The following is a 26107-nucleotide window of genomic DNA, read 5'->3' on the forward strand; positions in this document are numbered from 1 at the left end:
GTTAATTATGTAAGTTATAAGAATGATTTTAATCTTTCTGTTCATATGCATTATGTTTTTATAACGCCTCCCTTTCGCAAACCGCCTGGAGACCATATTTTGGTAAGGGCAGGATAGAACTCTTTTAGTGAATAAATTAATAAGCAACTGGAAGAAGATTGGGTTTTTTGTTTTTTAGGTTTTTGATGTGCCCTATAAACGACTAGCTGAAACCTGTGCATGCAGAGAAGCTAGTAGCAAACTGCGCACAGGAAACCTCTATGGGTTTATTTCTCCAAGGCTGGCTTTAAAATCTAGTTAAATTTGCAAATATCTTTGACTTCCCTTTCTTCTGGTTTTCTTTTCTTTCTCTCTCCTCCTTTTTTCCCTCCCTGTGTGTATTTTTTTAAACACCCCAGCATCTTTTCTTTGGCATGTTTCCGATTTCCCAAGCTGCAGCTGCGCGGAGCTGAATGGTAAATCAAACACCCTAAAATCTGTTGTTTTAACACAATGTCTAAGATTTGCCGATTCTCTTCCCCTCTCTCATTTTTTGTGATAACCACGCTGCCTCTTCTTTGTGTGGCATCCAAATAACTAATTGGGGTAGCTAAAGCCTGACCTGTGTTTTTTGGTGAAAATTAGCGGGTAGGTTAGGGGGTGAAAAGCGGATAATTCCCAAGCAGTTTAGATAAGTAGATATTATAGGCTTGCCATGTTAATTGGTATTAAATATTTTTTTAATCACTGGTGGCTTTCATCATCAGGCTCTCTTGTGGCAGACAGCATTCTCTCTTCTCTTACGGCCCTGGCTCTTTGCATCTTTGCAGTGCTCTTTCAAAAGACGTTGCTGTAGCTTCTTTTTCATAAAGGCCAGGTCACATGGTCCTGTCGAGCTTGATGGCTGAATGGTGCAAGACACTCTGGTTTTGATCCGAGGCAGGCATGTGACTAACCAAACATAATTATTTATTGATTTATTACTCTTCTGTTCCGGCCCTTCCTCCCTAAGGACCCCAGAGAGGCAAACACTAAAGTAGTAAAACAATGCAATTAAAAAAAATAAAAATGCAGTTAAAAGATTTAAACACAATTTTAAATCATTGGGCAGTATCCAACATTAGTTCTACCCTGAGTAGACCCATTGAAATTAATGGACACAACTAACTTAGGCCCATTATTTTCCGTGGGTCTACTCTGAGTAGGCTTAGGTGGATGCAGCATCTTAAAACATGTTTAACAGTCATGTATGCTCACAGATTATACAGTAGCACCTCGGGTTACGTTACCCTCGGGTAACATAAACTTCAGGTTGCAAAAGCAGCAAACCCGGAAGTGTTTCGCCACGTGTGCATGTGCAGAAGTGGTATACCGCCGTGCGCATGCGTATAACAGTGATCCTCAGATTGCAAAAACCTCAGGATCCGGCCGGGCCTCCGGAACGGATCCCGTTTGCAACCGGAGGTACCACTGTAGTTTCAAAGTTGCCAGCAACAGTATCTTTCCAAAGCCTAGGTGAAAAGGAATGTTTTTTAATTCCTCTTGAACATTAATAACAAGGGAGATAGACTGACCTTACTAGGGAAGCCAGGGAGGCCATTCCATAAATAGGGAGCCACCACTGAGAAGGCGCTGTCACAGTTCAGTTCAGAACAGCACCCAGCAAAAACATCACCTGCCAGTCATAGGTGGTTGATATTAGGTACTTGGCTCTAGTGTTTGAAACTCCCATTGTTCTACACACATTTTGTGACAGGGAATTTCATTAGCGCGAGCAGTTTCTGAGCTCTGGGTGCAGTACTGTGCCTAAGATTTCAGATTAAAACTGCAGAGTGGATGGAAAGATGGACCGTTTTCTGCCTCCCCACTTCCAGCTACTCTCTGAAGACTGGAGAAGAGACCCTCTTATGAATATTAGGGGGGTGGGCAGGGGAAGGACTAGACCATGTGAAAAATGAACATAATATTTAAGCTGCAGTTATTTATTTTCAGCTTTGTATTGTTACATATAAAAAAAAAAAAACCCTAGGCTTTCCATTGTTGTGCCCATAACCTAAGTTTAAGGTGCCATTTAGCTCCTAGCTTTCATATCTGTTTCTAACACTGCTTGGCTCCCAAACCTTTCAGGTCTTGTGTGCTAGTAGAGACACCTTAAATTGTGGGGTGTATCAAATGGGCTGCAATATTTGAAGTTCTATGAATAACATTTGATTTGGGCTCAGGAAATGCTTTCAAAGGGGAGAGTGGAGCCCACATGAAGGCTAGCTGAGCCTGGGCACAAAGGGAGACATGGATGAAAGGATGAGGGGAAATTTGCCAAACTAATGACTATAGTGATACCTCGGGTTACATACGCTTCAGGTTACAAATGCTTCAGGTTACAGACTCCGCTTACCCAGAAATAGTACCTCGGGTTAAGAACTTTGCTTCAGGATGAGAACAGAAATTGTACTCTGGTAGCGCAGTGGCAGCAGGAGGCCCCATTAGCTAAAGTGGTGCTTCAGGTTAAGAACAGTTTCAGGTTAAGAACAGACCTCTGGAACGAATTAAGTTCTTAACTTCTTAACCCAAGGTACCACTGTATAGGTTAATTATTAAGACATAGACAAGTTGCAATACTTTTTTATATAATAAAGAAGGGACTATGCTGAATTGTGAAGGATGGAAGATGATAGAAAAACACTGATGGGGTGGTTTTTAAGTGAAGGGTAAATGCATAGGATTCTGAAAGCTGTAAATAAAATGGGGGTGGGGGTGGGATTTCCCCTATGGCCAGAATTAAGCCAGATGATGTGATTGAGGGAAGTGACCCTGCCTAAGAAGACTGGGGTGGATTGGGAAGGATGCAAAAGAATGAAGAGGAAGCCAGCAGGTAGAAAGGCTGTGTTAAGGATAAATAAGAGACAATACTAAAATAAAAATGCCACCAACAAACTCCACTTAAAGAGCTAGTTCAGAGAACTTGCCAAAGATGGGGGAGGAAAGGCACTGAGATAAAAGATTTATAGAATCAGCATCCCTCCCCACAAACATTGTGAGTGGAGAGTGTTGGGTGGATTGGAAGATAAACTTCTCAATGAGCAAACTCCAGCTCTACTCCTTTCCCTCTCCCCATGCTGATGTTTCCCTTATATGGCATTTCCCTGCACCCTATCATTTTGTTGACAGGCTGTCTGGCTTAGGTCATGCATTTTTAAAACTCTGGACATCTTTAAATATCGGGGGGGGGGGTGTATTTGCTTCAAATTGCTTCAGGGGGCTCATCTCAAAGGAGCCCTATTTTGATCCAAATGTGCCAACCTCATCTTTGTATTCAGGTTTTGGAAGAAGCATCTTCTTGGTGGCTTTTCCTCTTGACTTTGCACTCCCTTCCTAGAGAGACTAGCCTCGCACCCTCCTTGTTAACTTTCCATCTGCAGGTAAAAACTGTTTCTTTCAAGACAGGTCTTTGGGAACTGGCTGCTTTTAAGGAAAGGATGTTTAATATTGATGTGTTGTTTTCACTATTTGCATTTTAATTCTTTTCATTTTTTATAGTTTCATTACTTTTGAACTATTATCTTTTATTTTGAATGAGTATTATACGGCCCCTGTAATAGTGCCAGTTCTGCACTGTTTCGTTGTCATCGTTCAGTGTGTGTGCATTCAAGTGAACTATTCTGGTTGGTTTACGTAGGACTGGGGAACCTTCTTTAGCTTGAGGGCCACATGCCGGGGGGGGAGGGGGGCTTCCAAGAGCCACATGCCGGCTCAAAAAGTGGAGCAGAGCAACAAGGCAGATTTTACCTTTGTACAGCAGACTAGTTTCTACACATACACATCCTTCATCCAGACACGCAAGAGCTATTATCAAAGTTCAGGAACACATTCCAGCCAGCCAAAAACACTCAAGGAGATTACAACGCAGGACAGTGAAGGTGTGGCCTGGGAAGAGGTCTGGCGACCAGGTAAGGAGCCCTAGAGGCCCACATTCAGTTGCCCATCTATATAGCAGCCTGTGAAGAGTCTTCAACAATGTATAAAGGGGAAGAGGGTGTTCAGACACCAAACCTTGCATTGATGGTAGATGAGTTACTCACACACCCATCCTGCAAAAATAAATAAATAAATCTGCATTTAATTTTCTGTCATTAATTTTTCCCTCCTTGTATTTTCTGCAAGACTGTCTCTGTTCTCATCTGGGAAATGCTGGAGAGTATGGAATGGCCATAAACATTTGCACATCAAAAGTTCTTTATAAATTGTTCACAATAAATGGGATATATCATGATAACTCCTTATTGTGTGAAGAGAATTTAATTATAAAATCACTAAAGCAAAAGAAATCACAGAGACAGAGGGAGGGAAGTATACAAGGAGATGTAATGGATTGTATAAACAGCCCATTTTAATAAGAGAACACTAGCAAAATTCCTGCCCCGTGTAGCTAATAACCAGAGCATTGCATTACACTCACAAACAAAAGGCAGGAAATTCAAAGATAAGGTGGACACCTAGTCCTTGACTCCAGCCATTGTCACAGAATGGCCCAAAGATTATGTGAGAGAGAGGAGGTGTCACTCATAACTTTGTTCTCTTCCTGCCTAACCTTGAGGAAGAGGCTAAATAGGGCCATTGCTGAATTCAATTTGTGGTTGCCCGCAAATTTTTCAACCCAAAGACCACATACTCATGGGCAACCTGACAGGTTCCACATGCCAGTGGACGGCAGGGTCAGGGACAAAAGTGGGCAGAGTAATTGGTATGGTAAATTGCATTCCAGCCATGCAAAAGCCAGAGGTTTCTACACACAAGGACACACAAAGTGATTTGACAGCCTTTTTCAAATATCTAAAAGGCTGTCTCATGAAAGATGGAGCAAGCTTGTTTTTGGCTGCCCCAGAAGGTAGGACCCAAACCAATGGATATAAATTACAAGAAAGGAGATTCTGACTAAACATTCTGACAACAGGAGCTCTTTGACAGTGAAATGGTCTAAGCCTTTCTCAACCTGTGGGTCCCCAGATGTTGTTGAACTACAACTCCCATCACCCCTAGCTAGCAAGGCCAGAGCTCAGGGATGATGGGAGTTGTAGTCAAACAACATCTGGTGACCCACAGGCAGAGAACCACTGTGTGACCTGCTTGCCAGGAAGAAATTTTTTGAGGGCCAAATAACAGATTTCTCCCCATGCTGTGGTTCTGGAAAAAACTGCTCCCCTAAAGATACCTCCTGAGGGAAGGAAGTTGCTGTTGGTGCCAGTATCAGCTTCCCTGCTACATCAAGTAGCACAGGGACATAGGGAGCTGCCTTCTACTGAGTCAGACCAATGGGCCATACTGTAAGCACCTACTTGCAGCAGCTGTGTAGAGTTTCAGGCAGCGCTAGCTGGAGACACAGGGAATTGAACCTGTGACTCTCTGCATGCAAAGTGTATGCTCTGCCACTGAACTATGACTCTTCCTCTTTCTTTCTTTCTTTCTTTCTTTCTTTCTTTCTTTTTCTGATAAGCATTAATGGCTCCTTTACAGCAATATGTGCTCAAGGGTCTTTTCGAAAAGTGGATATTTGACCTGACAGACCTTGGCTGACAGTCAGGCTCCCATGTATGCATTCTGAAGCTTTGTGCAAAACAGAACATCTCAGCGGAATAAAGGAATTTACAGACTATTGCTTCATCACGTAGCAGCCTATGTTCCTCATCCCCCCGCTTCTGTCTTTTCAACTTGAAACAAAACCTCTCTTTTAAAACCAGGTTAAATGCAAAGCTTCTAAGTAAGACATTTAAAAAGTAAAAATAATTAGGGATGTGCAAGGCTTCCTGGCAGAATTCCGTCACAAAATGTGCGAGAGGCTTTTCCCCCCCTGAGCCATGGATTTTGGCAACAAAACCCTATCATGATTCTTGTTAGCTTTCTTTCACTACTCCATTTATTATATTTAATCCCATATTTGCTATATTTAGAGAACACATATAGGCAAGTTTACTCAGAAGTAATTCCCACTGAGATTGTTGGGCTTTAACCCCAGAAAACTGTCTTTAGGATTACAGCCATAACCTCATATAACCTATGTGTAATTCACTCACAATAGCGCTGCATCATGGGCATTATAGTCATAAGGAATAATAAATTTTTTACCATTACATAGAGAGAATCACCTTCAGTTTCACATTTCAGGATGCCCTAGGCAACATATTACTTGCCGGGCCCCTTCCTCTGTCAATAGGTGCTCTTCTCCATTTATACATCCTGGTGGGATTACCTGGCACAAGTGGTAGGCAACAGCACCAGGCTGGGGATAGCCAGTAATTTATTTTCTCACAAATGTTCAATGGCATTGTGGGGAATTTAAATGACAGCCAGACCCACCTGCCAGTTGGTGCTTTTAGCACCAGGTTTTTAAAGAAGAACCTAGGAGAGGCCTCAGTAGTGGGGCTCTCTCATTGTTCCGATCTATCACTAAAGAGCAGGTTTTCCCTTGGAAAGGCATGGGGCAAGGAGAGAACCTTCTCAGACCTGTTCCTAGAAAGCATGGGTCAAGTGGAAAACCACTCAGACCTATGCTTCCTAGGCACAGCACAAGCAGAATGTGGACAGTGTGAAGAAGCACTTTCTTCATAACTAACTTAGTTAAAATACGGAATTTGCTTCCACGAGATTTAATGATGGTCACCAACTTAGATTGCTTTAAAGGGAGGGTTGATAAATTCATGTACAGTAAGGCAACCAGTGCCTGCTCAGGTCCTGCTTGCAGGCTTTTTCTATGGGCATCTAGTTGACCACTGTGAGAACAGGATGTTGGAATAGATGAGACTTTGGCCTGATCCAGCAGAGCTCTGCTTATGTTCTGTTTTCCTTTGTTTCTAAAAAGACATCCGAGATCCAACAGGTATGCTGGGAGGGTGAAGAGATTAGGTACATTTTTGCACCCAAAACACACAGTTGGGTAAATGTCCAAATCCATCCAAATCTCACAATATTATAAGCCCCATGTATGCCACCATGATCTTAAAGGAAGAGCAGCATAAAAGTACGACAGATATTATAGCAGTGGGGGGAAATGCACATTTGTACATGAGTTTATTGAGCTATGAATATGCTGACTGGCCAACCAATCTATGTAGTCTGTCCAGGGTATGTTGCCACAGCCTCCTGTCCCACATTCCTGTTGTACTTTATATAGGTCATTGTGCACATGGTCTTTCATGTGCGAAAATTATCACATCCCATAGGAATCAGTGCTAAGGACATGCTCCACACAACCATTTTTATGAGTCATTGACTTGTTCAGTAGATGCACTGGTTGGATAAGTTGTGTTGAACCACCCACCAAATCTTAGACAAACAAATCAAGACATACTGTGTTGCAACACAGTATATCTTGTTTTGATTTGTTTGACTAAGATTTTTCCAGGGCATCTTGTCTTGCATAGAAACATGAAAAGAGCACTGCTGGGTCAACAAACGTCCATGTATCCCAACGTCCTATTCTCACAGTGGCTAGTGGGAAACCTACATGCAGAACATGAGCACAGTAGCCCTCTGCCACATTTGTTCCCCAGCAACTAGTATTCAGAAGCAAACTGCCTCTGATAGCCATTGTGATTTGTAGGCACTGAAAGCCTTGCCCTCCATAAATTTGCCTAATCCTCATTTTAAAGTTGTCCAGGTTGATGAATATCTCTACATCTTGTTGTAGCAAGTTCCACAGATGACCTATGTGCTTTGTGAAGAAGTATGTTCTTTTTCCAGTCCTGAATGACCTAAAATTCCAGCTTCATGACTCCTTGCTTGCCTAGGTTGTGGTTAGAGAAGAGTGTGTGAGTGTGTGTAGAAATTAGCCTACTGTACAGAAGTAAAATTTACATTTGTTGCTCCACCCACTTTTGTATCTAGCCCCACCTACCAGTGGCATGTGACCCCCCCCCCAGAAGATTCCCCCCAAAAAGGAATGTGGCCCTCAGGGTGAAAAAGGTTTCCTACCCCAGGCAAAAGGAATAGCTGTCAGGTAGTTAAAACACCAGTAAGCAAGTCTCTTAACAGTGATAGGCCAGAAATGGTCAGATGTTTCTACCTGTGGCTTAGAAAGTCCTCCAACTCAAGCTTCCTTATTGGTCTGAGCAATTAACAGAACTGGCCCAAGCCATTTTACTTCCTGAAGCAAAGGACAAGATGGTGCCTCTCCCTGCCCCCATTCCATGTACAGAAGGTGTCTGGACTGGCAATTGAATCCTACTTTATCACCAGTGTTGGATTAGCATCCTCCACTGTACGTGAGAGAAGCAGGCCAGAACACACACCTCTGATTTCCAGCAGCATCCTGTTTCTGACTGGAATGTGTTCTTCAATGCTGATGGTGCCTCTTGCTTAGGTGGAAAGGTGATGTGTGTGTCTGGAGTATTTACATTTGTTGCTCTGCCCACTTTTGCCTCTGACCCTGGACACCACTGGCATGTGGCCCCTGGAAAATCGCTGAGAATAGAATGTGGCCCTTGGGCTAAAAAGGGCCCCTGATGTAGGTCATACTAAGCCAGATGTACCAAGGGGCTGTTCCATTATAGGGAAGCTTTCTGTACTCTAAGGCAGGGGTTGGCAAGGTTTACCTCGCCTGGGCCAGTTCACTCCAGCGGAGATCCCTCCGCCTGGGCGCACCAGCAGATGCGATTTCCGGCACCACAGAAGCAAGTCCCTGCACCATGCTGGTTTAGCTCAGTGCACGGGGACTCGCTGAGTGAGCAGCTCAGTTCGGGGGTGGCTTGTGGGCCGGTTAAATGACCCCCATGGGTTGCTTGTGGCCCATAGGCCTTAGGTTGCCGACCCCTGCACTAAGGGGAACTCCTGCTGCCACCACCTCACGGTGATTGCCTCACTGCTGTGCCACCAACCCCAGCAATTAGCTGGCTCTGCTGTAGAGCTGGCTCCAGACTTTTTTTACCTCCTTTCACCTCTGACTCATTTCATCCTGCCCTCCGACGTGACAGGAGCCAGGTGCAACACCCTGGCGGACCTTTGAAAACCTCCTGAATGCCTCTCCTACTTGTAGGAAGGACGCCTAGGGAATGGACTGTATCTTTCTCTTTTTCCTCTTCTCTCTCTTTCTCTCTCTCTCCCCCCCCCCCCAGTCTTTCTTGTTAGGTTGATGACAGAGTCCCTCTTTCCCATCACTCGCCCCCACCCTCTCTCCCTCCCTCCCTCTCTCCCTATCAGCTGCCTAATCTGCCTGCATATTCTGACACACACAGCTGCGAGAGATGAAAACTGTGCTGTTGATAGATGAAACTTTGGATAAGATTACATGGTTTTGAATATCTTGATGACATATTTGTCTGAAAAGTCTTTTAGAGGACAGCCTAATATAAATGCACGGAAATGTTTCTAATGACTAGCATTTGTCTACGGTCTCCATTTGAAAGATGAAACATTCACATATCATTTGCATTTGTATGTGAAGGCAAACTTTTCAATAAATGCTTCTTCCAAGTGAGAAGAGTTAACTATTTACTCAAAACATGCCCGGACGATTACATTCCGGGTGTAATTGGCCTCCCCTAGAATTGGCAGTTGCCACACTCATGGCAGTATAGACCTGATTAAGGCTGGAAGTTGTTAAAAAATACTGGTGATGTGTTATTTGCTTATGTCCCCAAGATGTTTCCAGAATAATTTCTTGATTTGATTTGCTAGTGAATTATCTGTCTCGGTGGTGGAGTAGATACTAACATGGTATCCCATATTACATTCCAATAGTTATCTGATCACAGACAAGATTGAGGGCATCTCCAGAGCAATGTTCTTTTTTGCAGATATATTCTGCAACATGTCATTGACACAATCACTGTGCAATAGTGGTGTGTTTATAGTGAACCAGCCACATGTCATTCCCTTCTTTAGTTGTTCTGTGATGCTTCCCAGTGTGATTGCATTATTGCTGTCTGGAGGGGACACGCAACAAGAGTGACACACACCCTGAACATTTGTGGTCTAAGGAAGTTCAAGATTTCAGCAGGAAGTTACAGGACATGCACTGATGGAAAACAAAGAAGTACGTGCACCCTGAAGACTTTGCAGGCACAAACAGTATTAAAAGCAGGATTGCAGCTAACCACCCTCATTCAGTCATGAGCACAAATAATCAAGAATGCACAATAAAAAGATGTCTGGAGAGGGGGCAGTTGAAAACAACCTGCCAAATGAATTTATCTCTTTCTTGCTAATGGAGCATGATAGGAAATAGCATAGGACTGAGGTCTAAGTAGACTCATTGCTAAGACATTAGCCTTCCACCCAACGGACATCAGCCACCATTACTGTTGCCTCTATGTGACTACAGGATCCAAATGACATCACATAGATGCCAGCAATTATGCCAGACTGCTCATGTGTGCAATTACCTAAAGTTATGTGGAATAAATGTGGGGGTGGGGGGGTGCATAAATTTCTCTGATAGCAAAAGGAAAAAGCTTTATTTTTCAAACTCTCAGTGAAGTTACATTGGTAGCCTGATAATAGAGCCTTCGCTAAAACAAGCTGCCCATGTATCCTGGAATAACCTTTCCACCCATTAATTATTGCAATTAGGGAATGTGATATTTAGTTAGCTTTCCTTAACCTAAGAATGGCATGTTACATATTATTGGAAATGGCCAAAGCAGGTTATCTGCATGTCTCAATGGGTCAACCTTTACCTTTCCTATTACAGGTTATCCGTGTCATTCTTGGAAATCATTGACTTCCTGGACATTGACTCTGTCATGGAAAAATTGTGAGGGGGGGGGAGTCTTCCTTGCAGAAAAATGCTGAATAACATTTTTCAACTCTCCTGCTGGTGGGGAAAAGGAATCATTCATTTTTGCTCCTCTCTGCCAAATCTGATTGTGATGTTCATATTAGATATGAACTTTTTTTAAAAAAAGAAAAGAAAATTCACCAGCATTTTAGTGTGAATTTCTCCTAATGCACACAATTTTGTATGCAATTTTATCTAACAAAGTGCATATTTGTATGTTGTTTTCACTAATATACCCAATGATATGCTCTACCAAAATACATGCATTTTGTTCATGTTACTTAGCTGGAGAACTGCACTGTGAAATTCAGAGAACTGCAAATTTTGAAGGATGACTATGTTTCAGTTCATGTAATACTTCAGAAAGTGCCAATCCAGTATGATTGCCTTCACTGCAAACTGGATCAGATTTCTCCTTCATCCCTAAATCTAGCGTTACACTGTTGTTCAAAAGGCAAGGCTAACTGTTAGTGCTTGTTATTGCAGTGAGATACCTTGCGACAGTCCCTGTTATGGTGCTTTTAATGCCCAGCGTATGATAGCAGGTTGGGTCAGGAATCTCAACCCTTGTTCTATAGACACCAGCTGAAACATTTAAACTTAACAGGGTCACAACATGGTGCAGACAACAAGAAATTTTGCAAAGAGAAGACTTTGTTTTCATCCCACTCCTCTGCCAATTTTGGCAGCATCTATAAATTTATTTGATGCACTTTATATGTTTAATTAAAACATTATATTGGCACACTTACAGTAAGTGATAAAAACACTCTGGTGGTGGTGGTGGTGGAATGGGCAGAGAGCCTTTGAAGCAATCGGCAGATCTGAAATTGCTAGATGTGCACAAGTAAATCAGATACAGAATCCATAAATTGGAACGAATCTCTTCAAATTTTCTGCCACTTCATATATATTAAAATGACTTCTTTTAAGTGTTCGTCAGTGTGGACTTGGCATGTGCAGTGTATTTCATTAGGGTGTGCACCCAGGGAATTTGATTGATTGGTTGGTTGGTTGGTTGGTTGATTTAATGTCAATGAGGGAAGGGGGGATGACAAGACAAACAAATACAGACTAGGAAAAGCTAAAGAGGAAACCAACCAACCACAAGGGTGGTCAAGAAGCCAAAATAATAGATATATCCTGCAGGAAAATATACCTCTGCCAAGATGACCAGAGGCAGGGCAGACCTGCACTGTTGATCCTTAAAAGTGCTATGAATCATAAACATAATGCAGCCATTGGACTAAGTATAGGATCTTCTTTGAATGTGACAAATAGTGTCACATTCTCAGGAGGCTTCTGGTGGCCCACCTTTATGTGTCACACACATATGTTTCCTCACAGAACAAGCCAGCCTTGTGAATTTGATCATGAAAATGATTCTGGAGCTCTTCCACCAGGAGGAAGCAGTACTTCTAAATCCACCACCTGCCATCAAACAGCCTTGAAGATGATACTCTCCTGATCATTCCATTGTTTCAAAAACAGGTGATAAAGGAGATAATGAGCTTGTGAATCATTGCTGTTTGAGCAGAAAAACACACATACTCACAGGCCATTGAAACACTTGTACTCCTGACCCCAAGATCAAATCCAGGACAACTGCTGGATGTAAAGTTCACTTTGTCTGGGCTGGCAGAAGGAAAACAAGCAAGGCTGTTTATTTCCTTCATTAATGGGGAGACTGGAGATCAAGTGTCCTGCCAGTACCAAAACCTGGCAGCTTCTTTGCAGGAATCCGGTGTCAAGCCAAATTACTTCTTGTGGTCTGAAATTCTGCCCTTTTTTAAACATTTAAAAAAAGAACAGGTCATGAGAAAACATGAAAGTGACAGATTCTCACATAACTGTCAATTTCTCTCTAGCTTGGCTTTGCATTTTCTTTTAATTTGCTTAGCAACGTAAGAGCCTGGCTGTTGGATCAGGCCCATCTAGTCCAGCCCTATGTCCACACAGTGGCCAACTGGATGCGTCTGGGAAGCAGGACCAGAGTGCAACAGTAACACACTCTGTGCTTGAAATTCCCGGAAGCTGGTATTCAGAGCCATACTGCCTTTGACACTAGAGGTAGAACAAAAAGCTTGTTTGCTTATTCGCTTGTTTGTTTATTTTGTTGCCAGATTAAAAAACACACCCACCCAAGATTTTAAAGAGAGCCAGCATGGTAGGTCTGCGAGGGGCTGGGCAGAAATTTAGCTGACATAAAGTCTTTCTCAGTGGGTTTTGGTGAGGCTAAGAAAAGGAGTGTCAAAAGACCTATGTCAGGCATAGGCAAACTCGGCCCTCCAGATGTTTTGAGACAACAGTTTCCATCATCCCTGACCACTGGTCCTGTTAGGGATGATGGGAGTTGTAGTCCCAAAACATCTGGAGGGCCGAGTTTGCCTGTGCCTGACCTATGTGTACTCCTGTGAGCTTTCAGGAAGAAAGGAAGAATATAAATGAAATATATAGTTATCTTCTAAAAAATAAACCCTGGTTCTTGAAAATAAAACAGTTCAATTTTATGCAACTATGCAGATTTGAATTACCGTATTTTTTGCTCTATAAGACTCACTTTTTCCCTCCTAAAAAGTAAGGGAAAATGTGTGTGCATCTTATGGAGTGAATGCAGGCTGCGCAGCTATCACAGAAGCCAGAAGAGCAAGAGGGATTGCTGCTTTCACTGTGCAGCGATCCCTCTTGCTGTTCTGGCTTCTGAGATTCAGAATATTTTTTTTATTGTTTTCCTCCTCCAAAACCTAGGTGCGTCTTGTGGTCTGGTGCGTCTTCGTCTTATAGAGCGAAAAATACAGTACTAAGCATGTGCAGTATGCCACCAAACCACCTTTATAAGAGCCTAAAATGTTCAAGACTATTTTTGTTATGTAGCCTACCACCTCTCAAACTGATGCCCCACCCTTCCCCTCAATGTTCCCCAAATGCTCAGGATGCTCATAGGTGAGGTCACCACACTTTTGCCCCACAGCAACATTGTGAGGTAGGGTACATTGAGCAAGTGGCCCATTGTGATCCAGAGAGTTTCATAGCCCACCAGGGGTTTGAACCTGGGTCCCCCTAGTCCAAGTCCAACTCCCTAGCTACTGCTAGCTTGTACTTGTGTGAGCCATGATTTATACATTTATGTCAGAGAAATTCTGATGGGCTGTATTCATGTACACAGAGTAGACCCACTGAAATTTACAGACCTGACTAACTTACATCTATTCATTTCAGTGGGTCTATTCTAAGTAGAACTTAGTTGAATACAACCCACCAACTTTAATGGAATGGTGGGGAGAGCTGAGGGCTGGAGAATAAATTATTAGTGTCCTCACTAAATCCTTCCAGCTGCAAAGTTCTGGCTCTGTACGAAAGTTAATGGCTACCCAATGTACTAGATAATGCAAAGTACAAACAAAAAGCAGAGTGGAAATGATGCCAATGTATGCTGGAAACTGATTATGTAGAAGTTATCTATCTAATTCTCATTAGTGATTCTGTGTTAAACATTCTGGAGTGTACGGATGTGAATGGGACAGTGGGGGGCGGGGGACAATTGCTCTGCTCTGTCCAAATATTGACTAGGATTAGAAGTGATGTGATTCTGTCTCATCTCCAAATGTCTCCAGCACTTCAAATCTAAGCCTTTCATTAACATTCACCATTGGCTAAGGGGCTTCTTTAGTTTATCAGGTTTGGGGTTAGTTGGACACACGCCTCACATTCCAAGACCTCACTATGTTGACTGCTACAGAAAGTTGACTACCACCCATGATTCATCTAAGTTTTACTTTGGGTCGACTCATTGAAATGAATGAGCATGACTAAGGCCCATTCATTTCAACTGGTCTATCCTCAGTTAAACTTGGTTGGATACCACCCTTTTGTCTTGTACACTGGTGGCTAAAATGCTGTAACCCCAGCTTATCCAAGGTAATGCCTGCCAGATGTTGCTGGACTACAATTTCCTTTGGTCATGCTGGCTAGAACCGAGGGCAGCTGCAGTCCAACAATATTTGGAGAGCACCACCTTGTAAATTGGGACGTGGGTGGCGCTGTGGGTTAAACCACAGAGCCTAGGACTTGCTGATCAGAAGGTCGGCGGTTCGAATCCCCACGGCGGGGTGAGCTCCCGTTGCTCGGTCCCTGCTCCTGCCAACCTAGCAGTTCAAAAGCACGTCAAAGTGCAAGTAGATAAATAGGTACTGCTCTGGCGGGAAGGTAAACAGTGTTTCTGTGTGCTGCTCTGGTTCGCCAGAAGCGGCTTAGTCATGCTGGCCACATGACCCGGAAGCTGTACGCCGGCTCCCTTGGCCAATAAAGCGAGATGAGCACCACAACCCCAGAGTCGGTCATGACTGAACCTAATGGTCAGGGGTCCCTTTACCTTTACCTTGGAAATTACATTGAATTCAGTGGTACCTACTTCTAAATCATTGCTAACACAAAGTGTCTAAAATTTTCAAAGCACTGTACATATATTTTAAAGACCAGGGGCAGTTCCCCTGCTTGCATTGCTTGTCAACCCTGCCTATCTGCTACCCACTACCACAAAAAACCCTATGTCATTGCCAACCACTCTCCCTTTACACCTGGCCACCCCTCCCCTCACATCTCGCCCCAAACACTCTTCCCATCAGATCCCCCAACCCACTCCTTCAATTTTGTCTAATGTATTTATTTTTCCAAGCAAGCAATTTCTTCTAGTATGGTTCATTTGTATATAAATTATTTTCACTAATGTATACATTTTTGGGACGCGGGTGGCGCTGTGGGTAAAACCTCAGCGCCTAGGACTTGCCGATCGCATGGTCAGCGGTTCGAATCCCTGCGGCGGGGTGCGCTCCCGTCGTTCGGTCCCAGTGCCTGCCAACCTAGCAGTTCAAACCCCCCCCCCCCCGGTGCAAGTAGATAAATAGGGACCGCTTACCAGCAGGAAGGTAAACGGCGTTCTGTGTGCTGCGCTGGCTTGCCAGGTGCAGCTTGTCACGCTGGCCACGTGACCCGGAAGTGTCTGCGGACAGCGCTGGCTCCCGGCCTATATAGTGAGATGAGCGCACAACCCTAGAGTCTGTCAAGACTTGCCCGTACAGGCAGGGGTACCTTTACCTTTACCTTTACACATTTTTATTCAAAATTTTCCATAATCTACTCATTATTTGGCTGGAGCATTGCATTGCAAAATTCAGAACACAACAGATAGCTGTGTTTTGACTCGTACATAGTTTTGAGAACTGCAAATTAGGTAGAATCTGAACTGAACTGGATGCTTCCCCCATGCCTACTTCTGTAGACATGGTAAGAACTGTGCTGTAAATAGATCTGCCTAGCCAAATCTGTGGGAAACAGAATGGTGGTATAGAAAGACCTCTAGACTGATCTATCAGGACTCTTCTTGCAGATAGCACAAGACTGTATTTATGACTGGGATAATCAAGATATGGGGTTGTATCCAATGTAGCATTCAGTTAAAGTCACTTAGTGATATACTTGTTCTGCTGGTGAAATCCTTTGCACCAGCAGAATGTTGTTCTGCAAGAGAATGCATGAGCAGATTGCTGGTAACTTTTGGGCACAATCTGTTGTGCAAGGAGTTTTTGCTAGTACAACTGTTGTGTTGGATTCCTCTGTTGTGCAAAACAATTAAAACTCACCCATCTGCTAGTGTAAGAATCCTTGCACTAGCAGACAGAGAATGTTGCATACAGCCCTTAAATTTTTAATGCCCCATTTTATTTACACACACACCCAAAAAGCACATCAACACCTCTGTGCACTGCACCTTATTAAACTTGAGGTCTCAAATTCTTTGGGCAGGCTTGCCCCCGCCCCCACCAAACCAACCCCTTGCGTTAATCTGACCACGGCAAAACTGCCCCCTTGAAATAAATGTATCCAGAGGCCTTACTTTAATGCTCTTAATCTTTCTCACACATTCTTTCTACGTTAGACATTCTTGGGCATAACGAAAACCTATGTGCCATTTCAGCAGCAGAGCACTGTGGGTTTTGACCTGTTCACTCTCTGACATCAGCAGATCTATCTCATTGGGTGAAAGTAAAAAGCTTGTGATTAAAAAATAATGACTAATACATGAGTAATGCCGGGTCCATTGTGCTAACGGCCCTCTGGACATCATTTGTTTTGATGGCAAAGCTCTTGGACAGCAAGTGCCTACTCTGTAGGGCAGGGCAGCGTTCATGAGTGGGATGGTTGAAAGAGCTGAAATTGGGGAGTGTGATGGTTGGTTGCTTCCAGAGTTGCAGCTGCATCCCCCTGCTAAATATTTTCTGTTCATCTGCAAACTTTGAGGTTCCCTTAAGCCTATGGATACCTTTCTCTTAGGAACATAGAAAACTGCCTTAGACCAAGTCAGACTATGTGTCTATCTGAGCATTAGTTCTTCTAGGTTTCAGTCAAGGTTCACGCTCAGCCCTACCTGGAGATGCTGGGGATTGAGCTTGGGACCTTTGCATGCAAGGTAGATACTCTACCACTGAGCTACAGCCCTTGGCCTTCCCCACCATCTTATGCATGGGTGCCCCCATTTTGCCTATATGAGGGCTGAACATCAGAAACAGAGGATATGAAAGAGTAGTACCCAGATCCCAACTGATCAGAACACATTTTTTGGGGTTGTTAAGATACGACATATGGTTTATGCCCTATGTCCTACCTATTACATTCAAGTCCCCGCCCCCCGAAGGAATTACATTGGATCGGCAGTTTAACCTACAGTAAACAGCAGTTAATTTAACATAAAATCACATGAAAGTCATGTTCAAGCTGTAAAGAACAAAAACTTCAGTATGAGTTGTTGACTTTTGGCTTTAAAGCTTTATTTCAATTTATTTAATGAGGTTCTCTCTCCTCCTCCCCCCTCTCAGTACTTGCATTTTAAAAACAGCATACATATACAATTTTACATGAGAATTAACAATTTGTGTCTTAGTAAATGCTGTTAAAATTTGCCTGCCATCTTCCATCACATCTGATTTGCTGATTAGCAGATAGGTAGCTTTCTTCTTATAAAATGTGAAATCTCATTAAAATTCTAAATTTTTCCATAACTCAAAAATATTTCAGATGTATTAGCTACAACACGAGTCAGAATTTCTGATTTGGGTTCAAAACATGCACCAAACAATGTTAGATTTTTTTAGCAATGAAGTTTTAGAAAACCATATTTTGTGGGGGACAAGTACATGGAATGGATAATCAAACTGTATAAATGCTGTAGCAAAAGGGAACACACACACATATATATACAAACTACATTGAGATTTAGACATTCCTTTTTTAAAAAAAGGAGGAGTTTATGATAAGGGTGGGTTGGAATCTATGTCTAAAATATGTAATAGATTGGGGTGGGGGCAATAGAGAAAAGAACAGGAAGAGAAAAGGAGGAAGCTACCACATTTACCAACAAGCAGAGTCCAATTTGATGCTCTGGGTAGGTTTAAAAAGATTTCATGAGCCTGGAAAAATAAAGAGAAAGTACACACATTCCAACTGGTCAGAAAGCTGTAGCCAGAGAAATGGATTATAGTAGTCTCAAGAAAAGTCAGGGAACAGCAAAAGGGTGGGGAGGGGAGATAGCACACTTACCTCTCTATTCTCCCAGATATACTAGCTGGGTGCTTTTATACAGTGGGGTGTTGTTTTTGTTTGTGCTTAAACTGACATCTGGGTCATTTCCCACTAAAGTATATATTGTGCAATCATCCTGATTTGTTTTCACAAAATTTGCATGGAGGTTACATGGTGTCCCTGTCAAATCGTTGTTACTCTGTCCTTTCCCTGCAGTTTTCAGTCACTTTTCTTATCACAAAAGGTTGTTTTTTAAGGCGCATTTGTTGTGCAAGAGTGCCACTTAGCCATTGCTATTTATTGCAACGTACCCACATTCTTTGTGGGGGGTTATGAAGGTGCACTCATATTGCACAGAGGGCATATACTGGCATCTCCTCTACCTGCTGCTGGACTACAACTCCCATTAATCCTAGCCAGCACTGCCAATGGCCAGGGATGATGGGAGTTGTAGGCCACAGGTTCCTCTCTTCTGCACAACTGGATATTGAACTGCATAAACAAAAGCTGCAAGCACACTTCCCACGATACCCACAAGCAGAAGTAAACTGTTATGTATGCATAGACCCAGTCAGTTATTTGGTAATAGTCTGTTCATAGTGTGGGAGGCAAGAGCAAAGGCTGGATTCATTTGCACCCTTGATCTCCCCCACCTTGGAGAGATCACTGGTTTCAACACTATTATCGCTGGTAATTCAGCTGGATGTGCTACATGCATGTACAACTCAACTGTACATCTCTAGCTAGCCTCTGCCAAAGAACATTGGATTGAATCCTAAGTTTCTCTTCTGCTCCCCTAAGGGAAGGGGAAATTAATGTCAATTCCCATCCATCTATAACTCCATGCACCATTTCCTAGTATTCCCAAGGGTCACTCTACCCCCAGGAGCAGATATGCAGGTGGTGCAAGGAGATGCAGCAGGAAAGCAAAGGCGGGGAAGTCGTGTTCCATGGATGTGAATTCTGTTCCACTGTATCCCACATTATATCTATAAAATATATCTTGTCACTAGCGATAGGGGGAAATTTGATTCAGTTCACATTTTCAGGCTAACATAACTAATGTTCACTTTTTGAAATGACACACGAACTGAAACACATTCACACTTATCTGAATTTTTCAGTACAGTTCTCCAGCCAAGTACAGTAGTACCTTGGGTTAAGTACTTAATTCGTTCTGGAGATCCGTTCTTAACCTGAAACTGTTCTTAACCTGAAGCACCACTTTAGCTAATGGGGCCTCCTGCTGCCACCACACCACCGGAGCACGATTTCTGTTCTCATCCTGAAGCAAAGTTCTTAACCTGAGGTACTATTTCTGGGTTAGCGGAGTCTCTAACCTGAAGCGTATGTAACCCGAGGTACCACTGTAATGCGTACAAAAATGCATATATGAAGGCAGAGTGTGCAAAGAGGGGAAGCTGATTTACAAATACGTGCTTAGTATGCAAATATGTGCATATTAGGAGACATGTGCACTAAAATGTTGCTGAATTTTCATGAGGACTTGCTTTTTAAAAAAAAATCTACAAGCTGATGTGGAAATGTAGAGAACTGAAGAGTGGAAAAAAAATAAAATCTGAGAGAAACTAAAATGGACAGATTCGCCCATTCCCTACTCATCACAGATTAGTACACGCCCCAAGGAACTACAATCAACAAGAAGTTTCCTATTGTGTATGCCCATATCGCGTTACTATATTATTTTATATGCATACCTAATATAGTAAAAAATAAATAAAAATCTCTAGATTGTTAGCAACTTGCAGGAGAGTTTCAAGCATATATCAGAAATTTAGATTAAACTGAAGTGGGTTAAATTGCCACCCTGGTGCAATGGATCCCCTTAAAAAACAAAACAAAAACAATTTATTGCAGTTAGGAAAGTGATGGGGAAATGCACTAAAAAGTGTAGAATGAATAATTAACAGGAAGACGTATAGCCACCACACAAGCAAATCAGGATGAATGCATGATAAATGCTCATTGTCATATAATCTCACTGAAAGCAAATCGGGACGAATACTCTATAAAGAGCAGACGTTGTGTAAACTTTGTGCAAACAAATCAAGATGGATGCTCAATAAACAGGTCATCTTGTGTACAACAAGTAGCCCTTGTATTTGATGGCACAGGCCCATTCACATCCAGCCAGCACATGAGTGCCCTGATGAACATTGTAACATAGCTTGCTTCTACGCATGGATTTCCTTTGCTAGATTTGGATGATAATGTATGAAGTCTTTAAATCTTCTTTAGCTAAGTCCCATCTCTCCCCCAGTACTGCATGTGGAAATGAGCAGATGCAGGCTGACCATCCACAGAACATTATGTACATCGACTTCCAGCATACTGCTGCAAGTCCTACTCAAAGCAGAATGCAAAAGGGTCGGTGTGCATGTGCCATCAGTGGCATCAGTGGGTACAATTTGAGCAGCAGCTGCTTTTGCCATGGTGTAGTCAGTTGTGAGAATCTGCCTTAAGAAAAAAGGGGAAAGGATTCCACTCAACACCCAAATCATATGGTTTCCCTGAGTTTCTCACAGTTGTTTAAATGGATACGCTGTGATGCAGCACATAATTATGCATGCTCGATTCTTATTGGTTTCGATGGGGCTTAAGCATGCATAACTGCACACTGGATTGAAGCCACAGTGATTAAGTAAAGGGGATGGAAATAGGAATTGGAATATGATTTCTACTCAATTTGTTATTGCAGCTGCATTTGGATCTAATCTGCTAGTCTCAGACCAAACTTCCAATTTATCCCAACAAGAAGCAGAATTATCAACAAAATACAGCGTCAGATTTGACCTCCAGACAATGCAATCCATACAAGAAATTAGAAAAGGGAAATCACAAATATATGTGTGTATATAACTGCTGCCTTTTGTTGTCTCATGATTCATGCCTCTGAAACAGACATGGGCATTCCTCTTTATTAAAGATAAACAGAAGGGTTGACAGGGCAAATTAATTTCATACATACAAATTAACTCAGCTTAGTCTTTCCTCTTCCCCACTCTGAGACACCACCGCCTGGATCATTCTGTATTCCTTCCTGCCACCAGAAAACAAGAATTTATTGGACATATGTTTGTGTTCCACTTAATAAAATAATACGCCAATATTTTCCAGATCAACTTTGTTAGTAATTCATGAAGTGACTATTTATGCTAATCAGGCAGAAATATGTTTGCAGGCCTAATGCATTACATAAATTTGAATGCAGAATGTTCAATTATGGGGGGAAAAACAGGTGATACAAATAGTAAATTACACCCAATAAATATGTGTGTGTGATTAATGGATCTTCAAAGAGAGAGACGCATTGCTTGGACATCTGTGAGTTGTTTAAAAAGAAAAGGATTAATAAATACTGAATTACAGGGATGATTATTTCCATCATAATTCACCTATTTGTGATGGCTTCTAGTTATCAGGCTGCTGTTTCATCGCTATGTATGTGAAGTAAGACTTGTTTCCTCAGCAATTTTACCCCTATCAGATTATCTCGTCTGATTCTATTATTTCTTTCTCATAAATCTGCTAACAGTGATTTGTTATTTGCTTGCCCCTTTAACGGATCCGAAGCACTGTTAAAAGGATTTATCTAGCTCTGTGCCTAAGAGCTGTTGATGCCTTCGCCTTTTGTTACCCCGTGGAAGTCTTTGGGAAATCAATTTGGTTGCTTTTCATACTTAAATTCAGCGGACACCATTCAGTTCTGCGCCATAAAATAAGACACTGGATAAACAAAAGGTGCAGTAACTGTACTTAATGTGCTGGCCTTGATAGATGAGTTTGTTTAAGTCATAACAAATGACACTCAAAGTCAATATAACTCACAAGAGGTGTATTGCCTACTTTCTAAACCCTCCTCTGCTTGTTTACTCAGCTAAGGAAGTCTTTCATATGCACTTGAGGCTTCCCCTGCCCCCCTCACTGAGGCAGGGATGGTACACTGACAGTGTTACATAGTGCATTGAATCGTTTGTACTTTTCTGCAGAAAATAAATATAAGTAGAGATAAACAGATATATACAAACACGGACATACATGCATGCATCTACTCCAATTCAGGAGGTTTTTAAGTAACTGAAGTTAGCATGTGGAACCCCAATTTTAAACTGTGCTTTCTTCAAGAGGGCAATTCTTGAAAAGGAGAATATTAAAGCAGGGCATTAGTGATTGTAGATTGATAGAAAGACTTCAAGCAAACAAAAAATAGCAAGGGGGGGCAGACTGAGGGGATTTGGCCTGTCATTGCTGCAGAAAGACAGAGGGTTGAATGCCTCTAATTGAAATGAAAGTGTGCAATTGTTAGAGAAGAAACACTCCTAATAGAGAACTGTAAATGTTTAGACATCCATTGTGAGAAGCTAAATAATACAGGAAAATGCTGCCAAAATGAGAATTATATGTTGCAGGAAAGAGGACAGTCGTGGTCTTCCTTCCGAAGGTTTTCTTTAAAACTGTTCACAGTCCCCATGGTGTGCTACATAATAGACAACATTTGACAGTCCCGTCACCTCTAAGAGTCAAATAAGGATAATCTGGCATAACCAGTAATTTGATTTGATATTTTGGGGGCCAGAGCCCAGTTGAGTTTACAGCACTTATTTGCATTGCTAAATATCAGCTCAGATTCTGTTAGCCACACAATACAGTACTTTGAATTCCCTGTTTTAGCTTTCAAAGCTTACTCAGGTTTGTGGGGGGGGGGGGGGCACACTAATTCTGGAGATATAGCATGTTAAAATGCCTCTGTCCCAAAGAGACTGGTTTTGTTTTTGTGCCCCTCCCACTGAGGAGATGTTTCTAATTCCATGCAATTGCTGCAAGTGTGAATTGCCAAAGAGCAATAAGTTTTCATTTAAAAGTATTCACACATGGCTGTGATTCATGGGAGGGAAGGAGCTAAGTGATCTATCGTGCAACATTCATCTTGCTCCGGGAAAAACCAAATAGAAGGAATTAGACTGTCGTGGTTGAGATTTATGGGGATGAGTGAGTAGTTTTTGTTGACAATTCCTACCAAGTCCTCCAAAATGGGAAATCAAACTGGACACATCCTATTAACTTTCTCATAAATACTGTTTTCTCAAGTTTCACCTGAGACCTCAGCTTTTACATTATTCCCTTATAGTGACCCCCAATAATTAGCATTAGCTTTGTTATCAACTTGTGACACACTCAAAAGTCTTGTGTAAAAGTCTGTGGATGACATATGTGGCATACCTTGATATTAAAAATCCTGACTGCAAAGGCTGAGATATGTCAGAATACGCAAACCACATACTTTCTTTACCAACCTGGGATTTTGTTACTACTGGGAATGAGGACTTCGAAGTCAGATGAGAAGCCTCTACAAACAGCTACTTAGTATAAAATTTTAAACAGGAAATTCTGAAAACATGCAGAAGCCATTGCACTGAAGTACAATGTTCAAAAGGCTGGTTTAATATATGACTAAGTGTCAGGAGTCGGGTTTCTGAGAATTACTTTTCAGATAAACAACTTTATAGCACTGCACTTAATCTTACTTACTAGAGACATCTCATTTATCACTGAATTACAAGTAACTTTAATTCTATTGATGTTGCCATAAAGTCAGTTGAAAATCAAGGCTGGCAGTTTTAAAGATTTTTGTCTTATCTCTCTCCCTCTCTCACACACACATCCCTGGAACAGACACCGCTACCAGGAACAATCCCCTTTCCTTCTCACTTCCTAGAAAAATACTGCAGGCTGCATCCTAAATAGAGAAATTATAGAGGTTTATAGCTTCGAGAATCCATTGACTTCGAGGGGTTAATGTCAGGCTGTCGTGCAAGCGCTGCCAGCTCTAAACTTTCCTTTTTCTCTCTCTTTTTTAAAAAGGGCTTTTATTTTATGGATTTTCCCCCCTTCATCTAAAAAATTGGAAGCGGTTCAACTCGAAACCGATCTGTGCCGAAAGGTGGCGCTGTCGAGGTTTAAACGGAACCCATTCAAGCAGGATTTTTTCACTTCGCGCAGCTTTTCGGCGTTGTTTGTTTTTGGCGACATTCCTTCCCCCGCCCCCGTCTCCCCTCCAAAAGAGAGAAACGACACGCGATTATTATTAATATTGTTATTATTATTTTGCGTATTAAATGAATAGATCGCCACCCATTTCCAAAGAGGAACTGGATAAATAATATTAAGGGACTCTGACGCTATTTCTTCAAAAGCAGTTCATTTAAAACTTGGGACATCTTTTAAGGCAAAACTTTATTTGTTACTATGCAAAGCCACTGACGGCAGGGGAGGGGAGACGCGGGAAGCGGGCTGCCAGTGGCTGGCAATTAGCAACTTTTCTTAACATTTTGACCCTCTCGCATATCCATCGATGGGAGGTGGGTGGGGAAATCGGGTATCGGAAGAAGAAAAATGAAGGGGGGGGGGATGAAGCAGAGGCGCGGCTTGCGAAATCAGATGGTTCCATGACACCGGAGCAAAGGCCAAAGTCTGAAATTTGCAAAGAGGAAAGTCTTGGATTTGCTCCTGCTTGGGGATGCGGGGGGGGGGGCGGTTGGAGAGAAATGCTTTCCGGATTAACTCTTCCCAAACCCATAAGTCCTCTAAAGATGCTGATGCGAGTTGGAGCCACGAGGGCTATCCAACAGCAGCACCGTTCATCCCCATCACTGACCCATCCTTCTCCCCGCGGAAAGGAAGAAAAGATTGAGCTGGTGTGGTGTATAATCTTCTTCCACCACCCCCGGAAGTCCGTGGAACCCCAGCCTCCTCGCTCTCTTTAGCACGTGTCCTCGCTAGATCACTCCTCGCAATTTTTGAAATTTGGAATCTGTGAGCGCGTTTCTGCTCCACGCGGGCGGGAGGGATACTTAAGGGGGGAAAGGGTGGGCGAAGATCAAGCGTTAGGACAACTCCGGGCAAAGTCCCAACGCGGAGATCAGTGTTAACCAAACAGACACATTTATTTATTTTTTTGCAAACGCTACCAGCCTAGACAAAAAGTTAGCTCGAGATGTACAAGCTAACGCATGCAAGCACTCATACAAGCAAGGAAGGTTAGGGAGCATCCTTACCTACTGAACAACACCAGCCATCCCCAGCCACGAGACAAAACATCCCCTTGGCTTTTCTCTATTCCTAACAGTAATGCCCGGTGGAGATAAATAGGGGCTCTGCCCCCCGCTTTTGAAGAATGAAAAATGGTGGGTCCCCTTCCGAGGGACTCCGGAAAATCACTTTCAGTCAGGAAGGAGTTAAAAAGTTCTGGTCCCAGCTGACAGTCAGCTGATTGGCCCCTGATTGACAGCTTCGAAAAGTTTCCTTGTTTCTATACTATTATGCTAAAGAGGGCCGGGTTCGCGGCATTGGATTGGCCGGAACTCGGAGTCAATTTCCCATTTGAAAGCTTGACGTCAGGAGCGCTATAAAACTCAGCAATGCTTTTAAACTCTCCTCCTGGATGAGCTCTTTAAAATATTTTTTCATCTTGTTGCTGGAGCTTGGGAGTTGAGTTTCTTTCCTTTTTTTAAGGGGGAAAAAACCTGCTTGTTATTTTGGGTCATACCATTGACCCCAGACAGTATTATTTTCCAAGGGTTTTTTTTCTTTCTTTCGCTTTTTCTAAAGAAGTAGTAATAGTTACTTACCTCCTCTCTCTCTTTTTTTTCCCTTCTCCCCCTCCCCTGATGGTGAAACTGTCTCTCTCTTCGTTTTTGCACCGGGCATGAAAAAAAAAAGAAAGCAGTCCAGAAGGAAAGAGACCCTGAAGTGTTGAGAAAGAAA

The 26107-nt window shown here is 42.5% G+C and overlaps 3 long non-coding RNA genes across 3 annotated transcripts in view; 2 read left to right on the forward strand and 1 right to left on the reverse strand.

The window, feature by feature from the left end:
• The window catches only part of LOC308482924, a 92537-nt gene extending 71364 nt beyond the window's left edge, over positions 1-21173 (forward strand). Inside the window, exon 3 of the long non-coding RNA XR_013989506.1 lies at positions 21042-21173. This is a non-coding gene — a long non-coding RNA (uncharacterized lncRNA). The remainder of the gene's footprint in view (positions 1-21041) is intronic.
• Positions 1-25535, reverse strand: LOC308482917. The gene is made up of 3 exons (XR_013989494.1): positions 25399-25535; positions 21312-21383; positions 1-930 (listed from the first exon to the last, which is right to left on the reverse strand). It is a non-coding gene; the product is annotated as an uncharacterized lncRNA (long non-coding RNA).
• On the forward strand, positions 17564-19709 carry LOC308482920. The gene is made up of 2 exons (XR_013989497.1): positions 17564-19040; positions 19124-19709. It is a non-coding gene; the product is annotated as an uncharacterized lncRNA (long non-coding RNA).
• Positions 25536-26107: the final 572 nt, after the last annotated feature.

This window comes from Podarcis pityusensis, assembly GCF_964106645.2.
Source record: "Podarcis pityusensis genome assembly, chromosome: 8".
Lineage (NCBI taxonomy): Eukaryota > Metazoa > Chordata > Lepidosauria > Squamata > Lacertidae > Podarcis > Podarcis pityusensis.